This window comes from Anthonomus grandis, chromosome 9 (assembly GCF_022605725.1).
Source record: "Anthonomus grandis grandis chromosome 9, icAntGran1.3, whole genome shotgun sequence".
Taxonomy (NCBI): Eukaryota; Metazoa; Arthropoda; class Insecta; order Coleoptera; family Curculionidae; genus Anthonomus; species Anthonomus grandis.
Genome location: NC_065554.1, coordinates 11,497,281 through 11,519,250, shown reverse-complemented (window position 1 = coordinate 11,519,250; position 21,970 = coordinate 11,497,281). Strand labels below are relative to the sequence as shown.

The following is a 21,970-nucleotide window of genomic DNA, read 5'->3' as shown; positions in this document are numbered from 1 at the left end:
TTTTAAACAGAAAAGTGTAATTAAACGCATGACCTAAACTATTATACTAAGGCGTGTTAAAAGTTTAAATTTTATTTAGATATTCGCTTACTTTTTGATACACCAATACATTCAAAACGCAAAATTATACTTAATTTTTAAATAAACGTGCTCCCTTATATCACAGTTAAAAGAAATATTTAAAGGAATCCTAAAACATGTAAACGAAATGTGATTGAAATTAAAAATTTTAATTTAAGGCTATATGAATTGAACATTTTTTCTGTTAACCGAGTGTGTAGCAAAAATAATAAAATACATGTATCGATGGGCAGATTCTACAAAGACAAGGAGTCCATTGTGTAATCTACGGAAAAGTACCGGGCCCAAAATGAGACCACATGGTGCTAAAAGCAACCCTAGGCTAGGACCTGATAAGAATAGTAATGAGCCTTCGAACTATGGTGGGAATCTACCCACATCTGTTATCCAACTATTTGGACAAACTTTAGATCTGCTAGAATATATTTTAAAAAAGAAAAAGCCCGGTAGTCTGGAATATATATTTGTTGTGAGCACTCGTGTCTTATTTATAAAATTTTGGTCATTTGCATAATGTTGAAAGTTTATTTTGGCGTTTTAATATAAATTAATCTTACAAGTGTTAGAAGGGTTTAATTTGAATATACATAATTTAGTTGTCATTGGTTGTAGATAATGAAATTTTCTTTCAATAAGGTATTCTAGCAATCCTTAAAGGGTTACAAAAAACAACACATAATTCCGACTTATAATACTATAAATTAGACACTGTGTACTTTTTAATTTAATTGAAAATATACTAATCTGCATGATTACATATCATTTTATATATTCAATTCCAATTTTAATAAATTATTATTGCCGACAATTTTTCTTCCACGGCTTTTTATATTTATTAAATTATATTTTATAGGCTATATAAAAATAAGGAAAGATATTAATTATAGAAAATTATATACTATCGCAATAAAGAATGATTCTATTTTTCATATTATAATGCCGCAAATGTAACATGAACTTGTCTTGTCTTTATTTGAAAACGCTATTTAAAAAAACTTCCTGAGATATGAGAAGCTCGAAATGTTCAATCGAAAGCTATATTGGTTTTGGAATGACATGCACAAGTTTAATTAGTTACAAAATCCGAAAGAGGTATAAGAGAACTATCCAAGGCACAATACAAGTTGAATCTGTATTTAGTTGGTATATAAAAGTTAATTGGGTTTCATTTTTTAAAAAATAGGCGAAAAAGCTAAATTTTTTATAAGCAAATTTTCTTTAAAACGTGTGCTATTTAAATAATTGCTGGATTGAAAAATCATTTAAATAAAAATAGACAATTTTAATAAACAGCAAATACTTTCGCCTATATGCCAAAGACAAAAAAATTAACTTCAGAATTTGCAATGTTAAGTATTTGTAAATTGTATAAGATGAACATCATTATCAATATAATTATATATTTGTTTTTGTAATAAATATATTGTCTTGTACATGCAATAAATACGAGCTAAAAACTTGCAATATATTGCATAATATTGTCTTAACTACTAGGTACCATTTTAGATAGAATAGATTACAAGAAACCTGTAGTTGGCTAAGAGGCAAAAGAGAGAAACCTTAACATATTAGGACCGTTAAAATATCTATATTTTAATGATTTACCTGGCAAGCACTGTATAGGTAGTACCAAGAGTTAAACCCAAGCTAACAAGGCTCATCCATAATAGCTCCATATCTCTAACCAACTTCTGGTAACAAAGAGTCTATGCCAAAACAAACTGATCAAATGACAAACAAAAACCAAATCTCAGGTAAAAACTAAAAACACGCTCGACTACGACCTTAACACTGACGTTGCCGGCAATGTAATGATTCTAAAGAGCAAAGCGCGGCAAACGAATTTTGAATCGCACAGTTGTTCACTTCTGTCAACGAAATTTTAAACGCAATCGCACAGTTTCAGGGGATTTATCGGTCTTTGGAGGAAATCCCGCTCCTTATATCGCTTCTTGTCTTGGAATAATCGGATGACGATATCGCCGGACTTTGTAAATAAGTTAATCATTGTAAATTTTATTTATCTGTCTTGGGTGGTCAGTATGATTCTAATACATAGTTATGTTTATTACCATATTAATGGCTTTTGTAAAAAGAGCCAAATAATCGGCAAAATTACAACAAATGATTTAAAGCCAATTTTTAATGGTCCTACGTAGTTGGGTACTTGCGGGGTGATAACAGGATATTAACACATATGTACAAGGTGTCCTAAATATATAAAATATGAAAAATCGGTTAAATTATGGCAGCAAATTGTGCCATTTGATGCCTATTAAAATGCTATTTAAAATTAAAAAATAAGGCCGAATATTTCTGAGGAAATAGGCAAAAACGTAAATTAAAAAATACATATTTTTTTTAACAATAAAGTTGTTTAAAGCCGTAAAGCAAAATAAATGTATTTTTCTATGGCCACTTGTTTCCGTTTTGCATAATAGTGACTGATGATACGAAGTTTTTTGATGACCATCATCAACTTTATTTTTCTTATGGGCACTATACTGAATTATGTATTCGAGATTTAAATAGTCATTTTAATTACCGTTTCAACAATGTTTCCCGCCTATATATTAGAAGCATTTTGAGGCTGACAATTCACTACCGTTTGTCCAAAACAAAACAGTCCACCCGTAAAAATGTTGAAAAATAAACTGTTTAGCCAAAAACGGCCGAACACGACAAATTTAATATGGAAGGGGACATTTATTGACAGAAATTGCGTTTTTCTGACGTCATCCCGACACCCCCCAGAGCCCCCATGTCAATTTTTTTTTAATGAGAATAGGGGTCGAGTGATACCTTGAATTAAAGGTAATTCTCTATATAGCCTTATTTTTTTTTTAATTTTATCAATTTGTTCTCAAGAAATATGAATAAATGTGGATAAAAAATAAATCTTATTGTAAATGTGAAAAAAAACACCTATTTCATTAAATGTTGAAAATGATTTTACAAATGTTAACAATTGCTGTTCAAAACGTCTGCGCACATTAGCGAACATTTCGGGCGTTATTAACTGACATTCGTGAGTAATTCTATTTCGAAGATCTTCAAGGAAGTCAGGCTCTGTGGCAAAGACATTGGTTTTTAGATGACCCCATAAAAAAATCCAAAGGGGTAAGATCAGGAGATCTAGCAGGCCATTCTACGGTACCTCTCCGGCCAATCCATCGTCAAGGAAATACGTCGTTCAAAAAATACCGAACGGCAGCAGCATAATATGGTGGTGGTGTCGGGATCGGTTTCATCTTTTTTCTGATTTGAGGCATATCAATTTTTTTGAACTGATTGAAAGAAATTAGTGATTTTAGTCTGTTGACTGTTGCGTTGCTCTTTTTTCCTAGGCCGTTTCCTTTAATGTTTGCAGAGTTAAGATATCAGCTAAAAAAATATTACTATCTGTGGTCCATTGCAAAACAAAATTTAAATGTTTAACAAAGCACCTCCATTTTTAATTTTTGTTTAAGCCGAGGTCATTTCCGGGTTAAGTTTAGTTTGTTGTGAGTGAGGCACCTTGTGTCCCTCCACTGCGACTCTAGTTCTATTGTGACTCCCAGATGTTTATACTTCCCCAATCAAGTCCGCCCTCTTTAAGAGTTCGATAATTTGATTGGGAGAATTCCGTGTCGAATTTTGAAGAATTTAATGTCTTCCGTCTTAGGTAAGGCATTTCCGAAGATGGCCTGCCTGATTCTCTCTAGTGCCGGACATCTGCATAGGATGTGCTCTGCAGTCTCGTCCTCCATGCATAGTCTGCATTCGGCGATTTCCACCAAATCAATCCTATTCATGTGGTGATTCAGTCTGCAGTGGCCGGTATACGTTTCTATTAGGACTTTTAGGTACTTCCTGTGAAGTTCCCTTATGGTATCTGTTACGTTTCTTGTTGCGTCCAGTACGAAAGCCTTCGCATGGTTGGGTCCTAGTAATCCCTCCCAGTAGCGCTTTGCTTTGTTATGCACCAGGGTTGTGATTGTGTGTTTTGCTGTAATGCTGTATTGCCACTTCCTGGTTCAAGACCTATCGGGTTGGATTTGATAGGCCCTTTTTTTGGCCAGCATGTCCCGGAATTCATGTTAGGGTAATTTTGTTCCCTTCCCCAAGCAGTATGAGCTCGTTTTTGCAACTCCATATTGCGCTAGATGTGCAAGTAGAGGTCAGAGGATTCTCGCGCATTTTGAGCCGCCTGACTACCACTGTAGATTTTGATGGTTCTGTTTCCAAGTGGCATTTGGTTAAGCATTCTTGCACAGATTTCTAGTGGCATGTAGTTCCGCTTGAAAAATTGATAAGTGTTTCCCCAGGCAAATAGATATTTTTGTCCTTGGGTTAGTGCAGTATATTCCAGCTCCTACTCAAAAATTGGTTTTGGAGTCTGAAAATACACGGTCGGCTTTCTTTAGTTCCATCCGTCTCTGATTCCAGTCCACTCGATCTGGTGTATCGACCGAGTATGAACTTGTTTGCCGTAGGTATATGTGCAGAGGGGTCAGTCCAAGTAGTACTTACACGGCGGCTGTCGGGGTGGTTCTGATTGCCCCCGTAGTGAGCAAGCAGACCTGCCTTTGAAGGCTGTTAAGTTTTGTTTTGGCCAGTTGTTGTGTTGCTTTGCTCACCACACCACAGAGCCGTAGGATATCGTAGCTCTGATGACCTGTGTGTATAATCACTGCATCTGCTTTGGGTTCATTCCCTAGGTTTTGCCGCATATCCTGCGACAGTTCCATAGGGGCAGTTTTGTTTTATTGATTGTGTTGTCAAGATGCGAGTTCCAGTTAAGCGTCCTATCTAAGATTACCCCAAAATATTTCGTCTCCGTTGCAAATTGGATGGTTTCACCTCTCAGAATTGGCGGTTTAAGTTCGCCCATATTCCTTTTTCTGGTGAATGGCACTATTACCCTTCCATGCGGATTAATGAACATTTCCTTCCTCTCGCACCATTTTAGAACGATGTTCAGCACTTCTTGTAGTACTATTAAGATTGCTTTCTCATTTTTTCCTTTTATCAGGATTAACTGATTGTAATGCTACATCGGTCAAAGCGAAGGAAGAATTGAAACTCGTGTAAAAAAACATACTAAATTAATAGGAAAACACTTAAATGGGTTTATAACTAATACTCCTTCTTTCGCTAATCACATTTCTATACATCTTTAGAATATAGTGGTGATTGTTACAATCATTTAAGTATGTTACACATTTTCTTAAATGAATTATTTGTATATGCTCATCTACTGAACACGACTTCTTCACTTCTTTTAAAAACCTCGTAGTATACAATTAAAAGAGTCTTAATGTTGCGCCTGGACAAGAGAGTCTTCAAATATATTATAGAAAAAGAAAAATGGTACATGTGAATGCCATGAAGATAAGATTATTAAATAATTTATATCAATATAATAAGGTCAAGAAGAAGACTACTTTATCCGAAATATTACGTTAAAGATTTCGATAAATCTAGCTAAAGTTTAAAAAAAAATAGATAGTACCTACAACATTTTCGAGCAAAAAAGACTTCAAATAATTTTTTTTATAATCTGGTAACCTTAGACTAAATGTTTAATTTCTGTACTACGCAGACTTTAAACGTAGAAAAATGAAAAACGTTAATAGAAATATCTAATCGAAGTAATCAAGAATCAGTAAATCTAATCGCAAAATTTCATAAGTAAAATTTTGGAGTTTAACTTCACGATAATTAAAAACGTAAAAGGAACACAGAAAATGAGAATATATAATAAATCTCTCCTTATGGATAATGATATAGGAAAAAAAATTATAGTGGAGTGATCTCTTTTATAAAACTCTATAATAAATTTAAATCACTTGAAAAACCACATAAATCCCATAAACATAGTTCTGAGAAAACTGAAAGAACGTGTGCATCTATTTTCAGTTGATTTTTTTTAAGGTTTAGTTGTTCAATGTATGTTGGGAAGAGACAAGTTTCTGTAAGTTTGTTTAAACTTGAATCGGATACTGAGTTTTGCTGGTCCTCTGCAGGAACATTTTTACCTCAATATGTATAAGATAAGGTAGCTTTAATATGAATTATTAGATCATCACGTTCTGCAAAATTATAATATTTATGTTTTTGATTGTTTGTAATCAGTGAAACCAAATGTTTTTTAAAAAATTATTTGTAGTTTCAGTCCGTTAATTTTGGATTTAACCTTTGTACTGGCGACTTTTAGAGTCATCAAAATGCATCACTCTTGAAACAAGATTGGCATTTTATTTTGTGGAGAAAAGACTTCTATCTAAATTGCATGGGTTATTAATGAGTGAATTATTAATAAGGAAGATATTATCCTTTTTAAAAATTGAGTGAATTATTATTAAGGAAAATATCTTCATTATTAATAATTCACTCAAATCTAATTTTATACTTCCAAAATGGGCTTCTTCAATAATACCTTAAAATAAATATCACATTTTCGTTATCATTTTTTCTTTGCTAGCATTCTCAGACTTGCAATACGACGTTTTATCTTTTGGTTGCCATGACAACCTTCTTTTCTCATATGGACCCCAAAATGAATTATTGCTGTGTTAAGTGGTCCCATTATACTTACTCTTTAAATGACGTTTCAACGTTTCACACTTCGTATTTCCCATAAAGATATCATTCATACAGTTTAACGCTTTTATAAATATGCTTAATTTTTATGAAATTATGCCAAACATTCAACGGTCTCAATATAATTTAATTAAAAATATTTTTAATCCCATCTATTGACAAAAGACTCTTATTTGTCCACCAGAAACAGTTTTTTTTTTGTTCATAAAACAATGAATTCAGTATTGAAAAACAACAAAATCGATATTACATTATAAACAAGTTTTTAAGTGGAAAATAATATTCAAATTATCAACAGCTAATCCGACTGCAACAAAAACAAAACCCTGTTGCAAGATATACTTTGTTGTTCATAATAAACAAAATTAAATGGAATAATTCAACTTTTACATCAAATTAAAACAATACTCAAATTAACCAAAGAAGAACTACATTAAATTATCGATCATTTTGACTTAAACTGTCAATTAAAAACAGTGTCGTCCCTTCAAACTTTCTTAGCTTTTCATTAAAATATTATACGTATAGAATATTCATATAGCAAATGTGGTAAAATAACCAAAAAAACCATTTCATGAATTACTATGTCTTGGTAATAAACGACCCTATCTATATCGAGTACAAACATTTTAATAGGAGCAACTCAAACGGTGCAATTTCGTATAATTTGGTGCTCTGTATAGGAAACCCGTATCTCGTTTTAATTAAAATTTTCAGACCACTTTGTAGATGATTGCTTTTTGGCTTAAGCTGCTTAAATTTGAATAAAATTGTAATTCATTCTAAAAAATATAACTTCTACTTTAAGTACATATTTTTTGAAATAAATCATTTTTCGTTTTTTTAAAGGTTTATTTATATCGTTATTACACTAATATACATGCTCTTAATAAATCAGAGGGCAAGGTGGGTGGTATTTAGGTATGATGTTGACACTGCGGAGAGGCATTCACATTTATATACAAGTTGGGGAATTGAAGATTACGGATTGTCCAAAATAATAGCAACAACTCTTTTCTCATCGATGAGCCTCTAGGAATTTGCTGTTTTAATTTTTTACAGAATAGTAGTAATATCGAAATGTCTCATTTTGCTGTGTGACTGTATGCTGCACTGTTGAAGTATTTTTTTCTTATATTATTATGGTTGATTATATACCTTCAGAAAGAGTTCAAATAATTAAATGGTTTTATGGAGGCAATTCGGCAGTACAATGTACGGATTTGTTTTCAATTACATTTGAAAACAAGCCGAATCCTTGCGAAAAAACTATTTTAAATGTTGTTTCGAATTTTAAGACATTCTTTTGTCTTTAAGATTGTCATAAATACCACACTACACCACGCGTGTGCAAGTTCCTTCTATCGAAAAAGTCCAGGAGCAAGAACAACTAAAAGAAATGGTTTGTAGTATTCTAGAAATGGATTAAACACGATCAGGTAAAAGTGTTGGAGAGGAACTGAATGTGGACCATATATCTTCAAGAAGCTCAGGCACTTCTTCGAGAAACTGTAAATATGACCGACCATCAAGGTGCCCTGGTAGAAAAAATGGGCCTATTAGGTAATCACCTATAATTCCTGCCCAAACATTAACCGAAAATTGGTGTTGAAAATGAGTTTCCGTCATGACATGTGGGTTTTGTTCTGCCCATAAATAATTGTTGCGAAAATTTTGAAGAGCGTTCCGAGAAAAATTTGCTTCGTCTTTGAACAAAATCTGACTTAAACTGCGGATTTAGTATAATATTCTGGAGATACCACTGACAGAAGTTCACTCGCTGCGGAAAATCTCCGAGAAGTAATGTCTTTACTCTTAAAATGTGGTATGGGTATAATAAAACATCAACCAAAATGCGCCAAACAATTTGATGAGAGGTATGCAGAGTTCTAGCGATCTTCCTCGTATTCGTATCAGGGTGTTCTTCGATTGCTTGTAGCACCGAGTTCTTAATTTTAGGGGTTCTGACAGTTCGTGGTCTACTTCCGCAATACCTTTCTTGAAACAACCAGTTTCGCTAAGTCCACGATGAATATTTGAAAAGATACGGCTATCTGGTACGACACGATTCGGATACCTTTCCTGATAAATACGCCTGGCTGTTGCGTTACCAACGGCGAGGCCATATACGAAATGCATTGCTGCCATTTCTTTATTGGTATAATTTGCCATTACTGATGTTCAGAAATATAGCGTGGAAACGAAATAACTTCAATAAATAGTTAAAAATCAAATAAGCAGAATTTAAAAACAACATGGCTACAAATGTTTCAAATATTCTCAAACTCAGGATATATTTTTCGAAGGCCAGTGACGAAGAATGGAATTTTGTGAAAAACGCAAATGAAAATGATTTTTTTTATGAAATATTCTAACTTCAGATGAATCTTCTATTTTATTTCATGGAAAACTCGATTCTTTCATTGTTCGATATTGGTCTCGGAAAAATTATCCCAGAAATGTTAAATGCCGTATTCAGTATCCTCAAAAAATTGATGTTTGGGCTGGTATTTTGGGTGACCATATTATAGGGCCATTTTCTATTTTTGGTACTATAAACGCCCAAAAATACCTTGAGTGCCTATAAAACCAAGTTCCATCTATCATTCAAATTCTATCTGATTTAGATCTGTGATCGGTCTATTTTCAGCAAGACGATTATCTTGGTCAAATTGCGACTATGATAAAAGAATTTTCCTAATCGACTTATTACTGGGACAGGCGATATTAACTGGCTTTCTAGATCTCCACAGTTGTGAAATGACTTTGATTTTTGAATGACTTTTACTTTTGGGGGTATCTTAAGGATACCATTTCAAACACGAATCTAGGGGGCCAACCAAATTTAAAGGAGTTGCCAGAGAAAATTATTGATTGTGCCAATTTCCTTTTCCAGAAACGTTTGTACGAAATCGCTTTTATGATAGGTTAACTCATTGTTTAGTCAAAGAAGAAGGATATTTTATTTTTATTAGAAGAACTCTTTGATCATGCTATAAATTTCATTAGGCCATACACAGTATAATAAATATTTGGAGATTACAATTCAATATGGGTGTCAAACAAAAATATGGATTTTTCTGATTTTGGAGCTAAAATTATTTAAGAATTAGATTATGATACATCAATGTATTCAGAAAAAAAATTGCAAAAATTTGACTTTAAAATATACAGGGTATCCCATTTAAAAAATACCAAGTTTGTGCTCAATCTGAAAAACAATGCTCTAAAAATTTTTTTTAATACGCCACTGACTTATACCTATATAAAAATATCTATTATAAGCAATTTTAATTTTTTTTCTATCATATCTCCAAATCTCTCGATAGTTGTAATCCTTGTCTATGTGTCTTCCTGGATCTGGCTAAGGCATTCGATACAGTAGACCACCATAAACTGTTGGAGGACTTGGATAATATTGGAATACGGGGAATACCGCATAAATTATCTACAAATTATTTATCTGGTCGCACCCGAAGGGTTGCCATAGGAAATATTTTTAGCGAAACAAGAATTGTAAAGTGCGGTGTACCTCAGGGCACTATATACTAGCACCTTTGTTTTTTATAATTTACTTAAACTCTTTATTGGAAGCAAATTTTTCAGCAGATTTTATTAGCTTCGCGTATAATACAGTTTTATTTTTTACCGAAAAAAACTGGGAAATTGTAAAAAGAATTTCAGAAGAGGTTTTAAAGGATGTTTTTAATTGGTTTTCGAGCAGGAAATTGAGTGTAAATTATGATAAAACTAAATTTCTGCGTTTTTCATCATACAGAGATGGTCTTCCAAATTATGATTAAATAGGTTAAATATTCAATTGAACGATAAGATAACTTATATTTCATCAGTACCTAGCATAAAATATTTAGGTATTACCATCATAGATGAACAACTTAAGTGGAATATTCATATACAAAAAGTTGAAAATACCTTAAGATCTTTATTGGGTAGATTTAAGTTTTTAGCTGGAATATTAAGCACTTCGCATTTAAAATAATTTATTATGCCTTGGTAGAAACTCTTTTTCAATACGGAATTTTACGAAGGGGAGGGGCTAGAGACGTATTTTTAAAATGCCTATAATCGCCTTATAGAAATCGTTCAGAAGAGTATCATTAAAATTATTTATAAACAACCCAGACTATATTCCTCAGATCTACTGTACAGTGAAACAAAAATTATCGATATTCGTCAAATATTTTTTTATAATATTTTAACATATTTACACAAATATAAGTCAAACATTTCATTAATTACCCATCAGTATAATACAAGAAATCGTCAACAGAATTCCTCACAAACCACTAGAGCTAGGAAGACAATAGGGCAACATTGTTTTACTTATCTTCTTGCCAGATATTATAATTTTTTACCAGTAGAAATGAGAGGTGTTATTCTAGGTAGCAACTTATTGGGATTGGTTAAAAGTAGGATCAAAAAATTTATTATCCTTCAAAATAGACAGCTTATTTTGCGATGGTTTGGTAAATATTAGAAATTAACATGTCCACTTATATGGTCCTTTAATTTTAATCTTGATCTGTGTCTTGCTTTGGTGCAGTATATTAAGGCGAAAAAAAATACCAGCAAGTCCTCGCACAGCGTACTAGCTCCTGAGGGCTGGGGGCATTATGTATTTATTGCCGATGTTTATTAAATTTACTTGTATTTCTTTTGTTATATTGCATTTGAAAATAAACATTATTATTATTATTATTATTATTATATACAGGGCTTGAGAAATAATAACATCTCCAAAAGTGAACATTTTCATTTTCGCCCTGTATTTCAGGCACAAAAGTAGTTGGAATATTTCTGTTTGTGGCTTTAAAAGTTTTAGAAAAAAGTGATACAGGGTCGCGAAAACCGCAAAGCTATATCTTAAAAAATGACAGAGACACCCTGCAATCTGATCCAAAATGGGACATTGTGTATTGTTGGTATACATATAAAAAATTTAAAAATATACCTTTTTTATAGAAATCACAGCGAAATAAAAAAAAAATATTTGAAGTGTAGTAAACCATGTGGGTAAAGTTGACCAACAAATTGAATATAGAGCAATAAAGAAATATCATCAGTAAAAAAAAAGACTAAAGGTATTTATTGATTGATAGAATATCAGCAACAGAAAAACAAAATGCATATAATCAATTTTTATTATGTGGTAATAATTCTCTATAAAAACGAAAGATCATTTCCAAACTGCCGGCTAAAAAAAGATGATGAGAAGATTTTAGTAAGTAGAATCTAACTGGCAGATTTTTTAATCATTTGTTTTTTTTACTTTGATGAGGGCATCTTTCAGCAAATTCTTAATTCGAAAAAGCTAAGAAAAGTATCAAAAGTGATTCTTGGGTTGTTGACGCAACTAAGAAAAATCTAAAACACTTTATGCGATAAGTTATTTCTATTATAAACAACGACAAAGGCTAAGTAAAGTCTCTAAAAAAATATAAAAGTAAATTTGTACGTACGAAAATAAACAGTACGCTTTTCCAACTAAATTTGGTTGTTAACTTCATCTTTTTTAATATTATCCGTATTTTATCAAGCAAACGCAGTAGTCGGTTAACTTCACCCCACTACTGGGCGAAGCTGACCATCAATGTTTTTTTTTCAATACCTCAACCCTAAAAATTACATACATAAATTAAAAGAAAATACTTATAGTACCCATTGGGTTTATAATGTAAGATGTACATTACTTATAAAAATATTTATTATTAATTTTTTGTATAGAAATCATTAGCTTTAAATTTGAAAACCGGTTAAGTCTACCCGGATTTACGGTACCATATTACAACTATGCCCTGGAGCCAACACTCGAAAATGACGAGCACCAATTGTACTGATACCGGACTACTTACAGGTCAACAAGTAAGTAATAATAGACATGATTTAATGACTTAATTCTAATAAACTAATATAACGATTCTAATATAAGAATTAATGGTCGTTAAAAATAGGGATTTAGAACACTAGATTCGAAGACAATAAAAAATCAGACAAGTGCAGACTGTTTCACTCAATTTGTCAATAATAGCAGTAATTCCGCGAAATCTTATAGAAAGCATAAAGATACTGTAATCAAAATAAAAGCTTCTTTAAATTAATGCAAAAATGAGTACTACTATCTCATTTAAAAGGCCTTTGGAAAATCTGACGTATCCTAGTTTCTGAATAAATTACAACAGTCAACTCCAAATGCTTCGCTTTAAGTTTGTTAAGTGATAAAGGTATGTTACAAAAGTAATATGAACAAGCATTTGCTACGTTTTCTAATATATCGGGACATATGAATTCACATTCTGCTCTAATTCTGTCTTGTAATTCGTTAATATTTTTCGGCTTTGTCGCATACATTTTATTTTTTAAATTCCCTAGAGAAAGCAGTCTAGGGGTGTGAGATCAGGGCTTCTTGCTGGCTACTCAATTTCACCTCTTCTGCTAATCCAACGATTTGGAAATGTCGTATATAAGAATCTTTTTACATTAACTCCAAATTGAGGAGGGGCGCTATCTTGTTGAAACAATATTTGATGAAAATTAGCATTAGCATGTCTTCTTATTTCTGGTACTATCTGATTTTTCAGCAAATCCAGATATTGGGTGGTATTTAAATTATCCTCAATAAAAAATAAATCTATTATCCTAATACCAAATATACCTGCCCAAACATTTACCTTTTCAGGATACTGGGTATATGTTTCACGCATCCAGTGCGAATTTTCACCTGACAATATCTGCAATTATGTCGATTCATTGTACCATTCAACATAAATGCCGATTTATCAGAAAAGACAGTGTTTTTTTAAAAAACGATTTTCTTCACACTATTGCATCATATCACAAAATTCTAAGCGGCGGTCAAAATCATCTTCAAATAATTCTTGTATAACAGTATTATACTAAGGTGATTTTATAACGATAAAATTTTTTGTGGTTAAGGACATTTCCAACTGATAACACATCAGTGAAACAAGCGTCTGACTGGTAGGCAACTTGGCATGATAAATTTGGGTCTTCAACAGAATGTTTATTTCTAGACTTTTTTGACCATTGCTTACGGTTTTTGGCCTCTCTATTCTTTGACGGTCTTTGCAACTTCCAGTTTGTTTCTTCCAATTGAAATCTCTGAATTGTTCTTATAATTGGTGTGCGATCTTAAAATATTATATTGAAAAGGTCTTAAGTTTGTTGGTAAGACCGCCTGTAATTTGCAAATCCTCGAATCATAAGAAGTGTGATTCTTTCTTTCTCAGCAACAAAGTAATGAAATTTCCTCAACAGGTAAAAACGTTTAAGAGTAAATAACATTTTTATTGATAAAATACTTTTTTAAACGATCCTATCTTTTAAAGTAAGGAGTAAGGTCAACCATATGTTACATGAAGTTGCAGTTGTTACGTAAAGTTAGCATATGTTATTACCGGCACCTTAAAAAATCGACTTACATGAAATTTATGATTAAAATTGAATATGATTATTTTGATTTAAAAAGTTCTTATTACAGACTTAACAAATGGAGTTTTCATAAAATATGTAAAGAGTGGTACCTCGATGTACGAAAAATACCTAATATATGAGTGTTTTAAGATACGAATCGCCAAGCGAGCAATATTTTGCTTTGAGATGAGAGCAAGATTTCAGATACGAGGAATCGCACACTACTGTCAGATATTCATGTTGTTGGTGACCTTCAAAGAAGGACCTTAAAACAAAGCGTCATACGAGGGTGGTCCCAGAAGTACCCGACCCAAGAAAGAAAACACGAAAATTTTGGAAAAAAATGTATTTATTTTTCAACATAATCTCCTTTCAGCTCTATACACTTTTCCCAGCGATGTTTTATAAGTTCGATACCCTATTTATAATAAGAACTGTCTTGCGCCTCGAAATAGCCATTAACTGCAGATATCACTTATTCATCGTTGGAAAAACTTTGACCACTGATCCAGTTTTTTAAGTTTGAAAACAGAAAATAATCTGAGGGGGCTAAATCTGGCGAATAGGGTGCATGAGGTAGCAATTCAAACTTTATTTCGTTAATTTTGGCCATTGCAATAACGGATTTGTGAGCTTGTCTTGATGAAACAACACTTTTTTCTTAACCAAATGCGGCCGTTTTTGCTTGATTTCTTCGCTCAAACGTTGCAATAAGTTCGCATAATACTCGCCGTTGATAGTTTTACCTTTTTCAAGATAGTCAATGAAAATTATCCCTCGCGCATCCCAAAAAACCGACGCCATGACCTTGCCTGCAGATAAAACGGTTTTCGCCTTCTTTGGAGTCGGTTCTCCCTTTTGAGTCCATTGTTTTGATTGTTCTTTTGTCTCAGGTGTGAAGTAATGGACCCATGTTTCATCCATGGTTATGAAAATAGGCAAAAATTCTGCTTTGTTGCTATTAAATTTCGCTAAATACTCAATTGAAACATCTTCACGACACTTTTTGCTCGAGTGTGAGCAAATGCGGCACCCATCTTGCACACAGCTTTCTCATGTCAAAATTTTCAGTTAATATGCAATGTACCGCACTTTTTGAAATGCTTACTATGTCCGCTAGCTCGCGCACTTTTAGCAGTCGATCATCCAGTACCGCTTTGTGAATTTTCTTTAAAATTTCTGGAGTCGTCAGCTCATTTGGTCGACCACTGCGATGCTCGTCTTGGCAGCTCATACGACCTGGTTTAAACTTTGATACCCAATATTTTACTGTTGTTAACAAAGGAGCAGACTCACCGAGAGTAGAATCCAGTTCAGCTTTTATATTGGTTGGGCTAAGGCCTTTCAAATAAAAGTATTGTATCACATAACGATGACCAATTTTCTCCATTTTTACAAATTCACTGAAAACGTTCACTATTGATGGCTGCCAAACAAATACTAAACAACGTGGCGTCTTCAAACTTGAAATATATGCTTTATAGATTGTATACTTTCTAATACACTGATATTTTTCAAACTACTACCGACATCTCTAGGTCAGGCCGGGTACTTCTGGGACCACCGTCGTATGTGAGAAGGCACGAGCGATTTACGATAATTTGCTGAACTAGATCCCACACACTTCTATAAACGAAGAATCGAAAGACTCGTTTAAAGTCAGTCGTAGCTGGTTTGACAACTTAAGGAAAAGGACCGGCATTCAGTCTGTCGTCAGGCATGGTGAGGTAGCAAGTTTGGATGTAAAAGCAGTTGATGTAAACCTCAGCTGCCTTAAAACGTTTTCCCAAATTATAAAAGCCAAAGGATACATTCCCAGCAAGTCGTCAACTATGACGAGACAAGCCTTTTCTGGAAAAGGATATGAAGGATGTAACAAATCCATGAAGAATAGATTAACTTTAGCACTTTGCGCCAATGCGAGTGACGACTGCAAAATCAAGCCTCTGCTAGTATACTATTCGAAAAAGAGCCCCAGAGCCTTTAAGTCACATAAGATTTTAAAAGAAAAACTACAAGTTAAGTGACTACAAGAAGGCGTGGGTCATGAGGAAATTCTTTGTGGAGTGGATAAGCCTGGTGTTTGGCCATTCTGTTAAAAAATATGTACAGGAAAACATTCTACCCATGCAAGGCTCCTCTCGTTCTCGACAATGCTTCTTCTCACTCACTAAATCTCGAAGATTTCAAGTTTATAAAGGTTTTCTACCAACTAACACCACTCCTATCCTGCAGCCCACGGATAAATAGATGATTTCTTATTTTAAGAAGTTGTACATCAAGCACATTTTTCAGCACTGCTTTGAGATGATGAAGAACATAAACTTTATCCTTCGAGAGTTTTGGAAGGACTACCTTAACATCGTGATATGCCTTATTAATAAGATCTGATCAATAAGAATTATTGATCAGACCTGATTCGGTTGGGTTGGGTTGCGTTGGTGTTACAACGAGACACTACAAGATCTACCTTATCAGTGGTGGTTCAATAGGTTGTTCAACCAAAAACTGGTTTTGAAGAGGAGTCAGAGAAGAGGGAGGTTCACCCCGAAAAAGTTGCAACTGATCGTGCATCGGAGTTGTTCAATGAAAGTTACAGTATTTGTTGACATATGTAGGTAACAAGTTGTGAAACTTATAGCTCCACGACTTGAAACTACATAATTTTTGTCTTAAAGAACGGCTTGGAATTTATGCCTATTTTTTGTATTTATTTAATGAGTCATGAAGTTTATTTATAATTAGTTTTTAAACGATGATATAGACTTTTGCGAACTTAAGCTATTCTATAAACTTTTTATTGGTTTATTTAATCACAGAGGCTTTGCTATACCGTATGTTAAAAAAGTCCCGGACCCCCTTAATAATTCGTGAACGCATCCTTTTATAAAAAAGTGTCCCAAATAAAAATTATAGATCTCTTTTAGATCTACACTAGGAAGATTGCATATGCATATACAGCAGGCATCCCAACAATAGTAGAGACCAAAGTTGGAATAATAAATGGAATGGTATATTTTTTATGCATTTTCTGATTCTACGCAAAATTTAACAACATATGCTAACTTTACGTAACAACTGCAACTTCATGTAACATATGGTATACTTTACTATATTTTATCAAAAATGTTATTTACTTCTTAAACGTTTTTACCTGTTAAGGAAATTTCATTACTTTGTTGCTGAGAAAGAAAGAATCACACTTCTTATGTTTCGAGGATTTGGAAATTACAAGCGATCTTACCAACAAACTTAAGACCTTTTCAATACAATATTTTAAGATCGCACACCAATTATAAGAACAATTCAGAAATTTCAATTGGAAGAAACAAACTGGAAGTTGCAAAGACCGTCAAAGAATAGAGAGGCCAAAAAAGGCGCTTATTAGCTATATTGAGTTTAATAAATAAATCCAGGAAGAAATGAAAACAATTTTTCAAAATGTTCCGATTTCAAATATTTTCGCAACTAGTTAAAAATTTATAATTTTTTGAATTGTGTAATGTTTCATCAAAACAAACATAAAAATACGCAACTTTGCCCTAATTTCATCATCTTCACATTTGTTATTATATTATATATGTAGATTCTTATGGGCCTCGAGTTTCTAACAACCTGTATAATTATAAAATCTTACTTTTTTTATTTTATCCTGACATAAATATTGTTTTATGGTTCTGTGACAGATGACCAAAATATATTACGTGTGAGATCTACTATACAATATATGAAATTTATATTCAGCTGCAAAATATGCTGTATGGTTATTAGTTTATAAATAGTAAATAATGGTCCAACACTGTAATAAATAAGCCTCATGTTATGAAGTTATTGCAAAAGTAATATCAGACGTTGTCTAATTAATTAAACTTATTGAACCATATTTAACACTTTATGCCGTTAATATACGAAAGTATCTTATTTGTGTATTTAAAAGATATCTTTCTTGTTTATAAACATATAACTATTCATTATCAGCATAAACTTAAATTGATCAATATATTAACAATCTAATAAACAACATATTTTATATTATAATATATATAAGAAGAGATTATAGACTCAAATTAGTAACTATTTTGGTTAAAATCACCATAATAAATATTTTGAAAAAACTGCCAATTAAACAAAACTAGAGGTTCTTCGCTTCAAAATTTTCCGGTTTCGAAAAAACTGCTTAAGGTCAAAAAGTCTCAAACATCATCATTTACTAAATAGTTTTATGAAACCTACAGTGCGACGTCTAAATCACATTTGATAGAAAATATTGCTTATGAGTATACTGTAGAGTTGTATGTATCTATGTTAATAATGAGTACTTTTGATTGAGAGCTATTCAAATGGTCTTTGAGTTGTTACTAATTAAAACTTTGAGCAACAGAATCTACACGTTAACAGACCATTTTGTATCTGACTGCTTTTTAGCTTATATTGCTTACATTTAAATATAATTATAATTAATTTAAAAATTTTAATGTAGATTTGCAAATTTGCTTTATCTTTCTGAAACATTATGTGCTGTAAATACTTAAAGTTTGTTGAAAAATATGTAGCTCTAAAGATTGTATCTTCTAAAGCAAGTTATTTTTTCCAAATAAATAGGATTTCTGTTTATAAAAATGCTTAATTTATGTATGTTTGGACAATGTCATGGAATATTTGGAACTCTAGATGTTAACATAGAACAGGCAACAGTGGCAGAACATGTGACAACTGACAATCATCATGTTCTAGAAATATTCAAATTGCCCACACTAAAAGTCGTTCACATTACAAAATTTTTAACAGCTGTCAAAAACTTTCAATTTTATCCTTTAGATCTCGGAAAAGAAGCAATTTCAGAGTGAGACAAGTTGCTTCAAATCGGCATATCTTGGCATGCGGAATAAATGTTAAGATTTTGTATAGACACAAATATAACGTGCTATATAATGGTATTCTCAAATTTAAAATATGACATTTTATCTTTGAGATAGCAACTTTTCTTTATTAACGTGTTTTAAGTAGTAATCTTAATTACTTCTTCAAGGCGTTGTAAATTTTAGAGAAGGAATTGCTGGAAAAATGAAAATAAAAGGATTTTTGTTCAAACGTTTTTTGACTTTTTATGAAATCATCCTCGGGACACAAAAAATAAACAAAACAGAAAGAAATTTCGTTTTCATTAAATAACATCAGAGAAAAATTATGTTTGTGAAAAAATACACAAACATAATTTTTCTCTGAATAATATTCGCCTCTATTAAAGGCGTAATGTAAATTGCAAAATTAATATCAAACGGTTTCGGTTCGTACAATACGTAAACGTATTGAACAACATATAACACTATTGCTACATAAACAAATGAAACTTATCTGTACTTTATAAATAGGTTTTTCTTGTTTATAAACATTTTTTTTGCTTCAATTGACCAACAAATTATAATTATTTTTAAATATGAAATCAAAACTATAATTTACTATTTTCACTGTCAATTATAAATAGACGCTTTTTTTAAATAACGTTCAGCTTTTGAAAAGAATGGCTTTTGTATTACAAGATCCAAGTATTGAGACATAGAATAACAATAACTTCTCAAGCTAAAATATTAAGATCTATGTTTTAATTTGCTACAACTTTAATAATCTCATAAAATTAATTCCTTAACGAAATGAAACATTAGTAGAAAATTTAGAACATAAGAATCTTTGAGAAACTGAATTCCTTTATAATTTTCGTGTTGTTAATAGAGGACGCTATTTACGTTGTTTTTACTTTTTTAGGTGCCCTAACAAAAAATGTTTTTGGTTTTACATAAAAAATGTATAGCGTATTGAAGTCGTTAGAAACAACAATTTTCAGAAACTATAAGATATCAAAACCAAAAGTAAAAATGATTAAAATTTAGGTTATATTATTAGAAAAATAGAGAATAAAATTAAAAGAATATTGTCACTTTCTGCTACAAACGGTTATCATAAGAAATACCTCTTAGAATTTTTTAAAAAATATTTAATTTAGTCAGAATCTTCAAATCTCTTTGCTTAAATTGGAAGGTGATTTATAGAGGCCTATAATATAATTGTTAATAAAATATTTATTTTAAATTAATTAAATTTGCATAGTGAAAGTGGCGGTTAACAACTAACTGAAGGGTGTTCATTTTCCCACATATATCTATTTTGAAAATTAAATATGCCCCATCAGGTAAATAAAGCCTCAGCTCTAAGTAACAAATGATTTATATGTATCGAATCTACGCTTTGCCGATTCTGTACATGACAAAATTTCAATTTTGATCTAAAATTGAGGCGAGTACACACTGAACGGGTGTAAAATGGCATGGATAGAGGCTTTAATTTTGGAATATTCGAATAGCTGCTGATAATTTGTTTTCTTGTACCTGCTTGTATTACTTTTTGGATAACCTGTATCGACAAGTTCTTAAGTAAAAAATAGAGTTTTACTGAACAAAGATTTTAGAAAAGTACATTACACACAAGCAATTTCTTTATACATCTATTCTAAAGTGTAATCACCAGCGTATAATAACGTAATATAACGTAAGTAGAACCCTAAATAAACCCTACTAATCAACATTTAACTACAAAATATAAATAAAATAGTCCAAAAACTAGAAGAACAATTTACGATTTACATTTTCATAATACTGCTCCCCTCCTCGGGAGGTGTTGATTAATAATCAACACCTCCCGACCTATCGGAGTCATCATAAGGCGCTAACCGGACGACGTTTACAATTTATCTTCGTCGCGTCGTCAGACGTCGCTGGAACCGGTACACTACGTCGTTAATTCTGGTGACCACATGAAACGGACCTTGCCAATCCTTCTGAAGCTTTGGTGACTTTCCCTTCATCCTCCGTGGATTATATAACCATACTCTGTCCCTTTTGTCAAAGTTTATCCCGTGTCTCTTCATGGACCATTCGTAAACGCTCTTGTAGATGCTCGACGTACTCCTCAAGGCTTTCCGCCTTGTCGGGTCTCCCAGTAATAATTTCCAAAGGTAAATGAAGTTCATCACCAAATACAACTTTTGTCGAGCTTTTTTCCAGTAGAGTTGTGGATAGAAGAACGATATGCCAATGGTTGTATACAGGTATCCCAGTTGGTTTGCTTGGAATTTACCACAATTTTCAAATAGATTTCCAATGTGCGATTAGATATTTCAACCATTCCGTCAGACTGACGGTGTAGGGGAGTTGTACGGGTCTTATTGATTTCCAGCAACTGACATACTTGTTGGAATATTCGTGACTCAAAATTCCTTCCTTGGTCTGAATGTATCTTTCTGGGGACACCAAATCGAGAAATACCAAAGCAGCACTTCAAATACTGTCGTTGCTTGTTGGTTTGGAATCGGATAAACCTCGGGCCACTTACTACAGTAATCCATAGCAACAAGAGCATATCGGTTTCTGGAGCTACTAGTAGGAAAGGGTCCTACTACGTCTATGGCAATTCGTTTAAAGGGCGCACCAACAAGATATTGCATTATTTTTCCTCTGGTCAATGCCTTCAACATCAATGCTTGGGGCCTGTTGAAGGAATGTTGAAGGTGCCCCTCCTCATTACAGTTCCAACAGCGGAATGGTCTCTTTGGTTTTCTAGCCAAAAATGTCTCAATCTTCTTTAAGCGGTCTTCGAGATCACTTTCTGAAGTCTGATTTGCCTTATCCGTGTCTGCCTTCTAGTTGCTTAAAAAGCTGCCTAATACTCTAGTCCATGGGCCAAAGCTTCTGAAATACTTATATGATGAGCAATGCTTAGAGCATGGTTAGTATCTGGATCTCGAACTCCGTCAATAAAACAATTTATAGAAATTTGTTCTCGGAATTCTGTTGGGGCT

At 32.6% G+C, this 21,970-nt stretch overlaps 1 protein-coding gene across 2 annotated transcripts in view; it reads right to left on the bottom strand.

The window, feature by feature from the left end:
• The window catches only part of LOC126740428 (flotillin-2), a 512,088-nt gene that overhangs the window by 59,123 nt on the left and 430,995 nt on the right, over positions 1-21,970 (bottom strand). The window contains exon 1 of one of the 2 annotated variants that reach the window (XM_050446454.1): positions 1,687-1,997. The exons of the other annotated variant lie outside the window; for it this stretch is intronic. The gene's annotated coding sequence lies outside the window, so the exon portion shown is untranslated. Of the gene's footprint in view, positions 1-1,686; positions 1,998-21,970 lie in introns of those variants that run through there. 2 annotated transcript variants of the gene reach the window in all.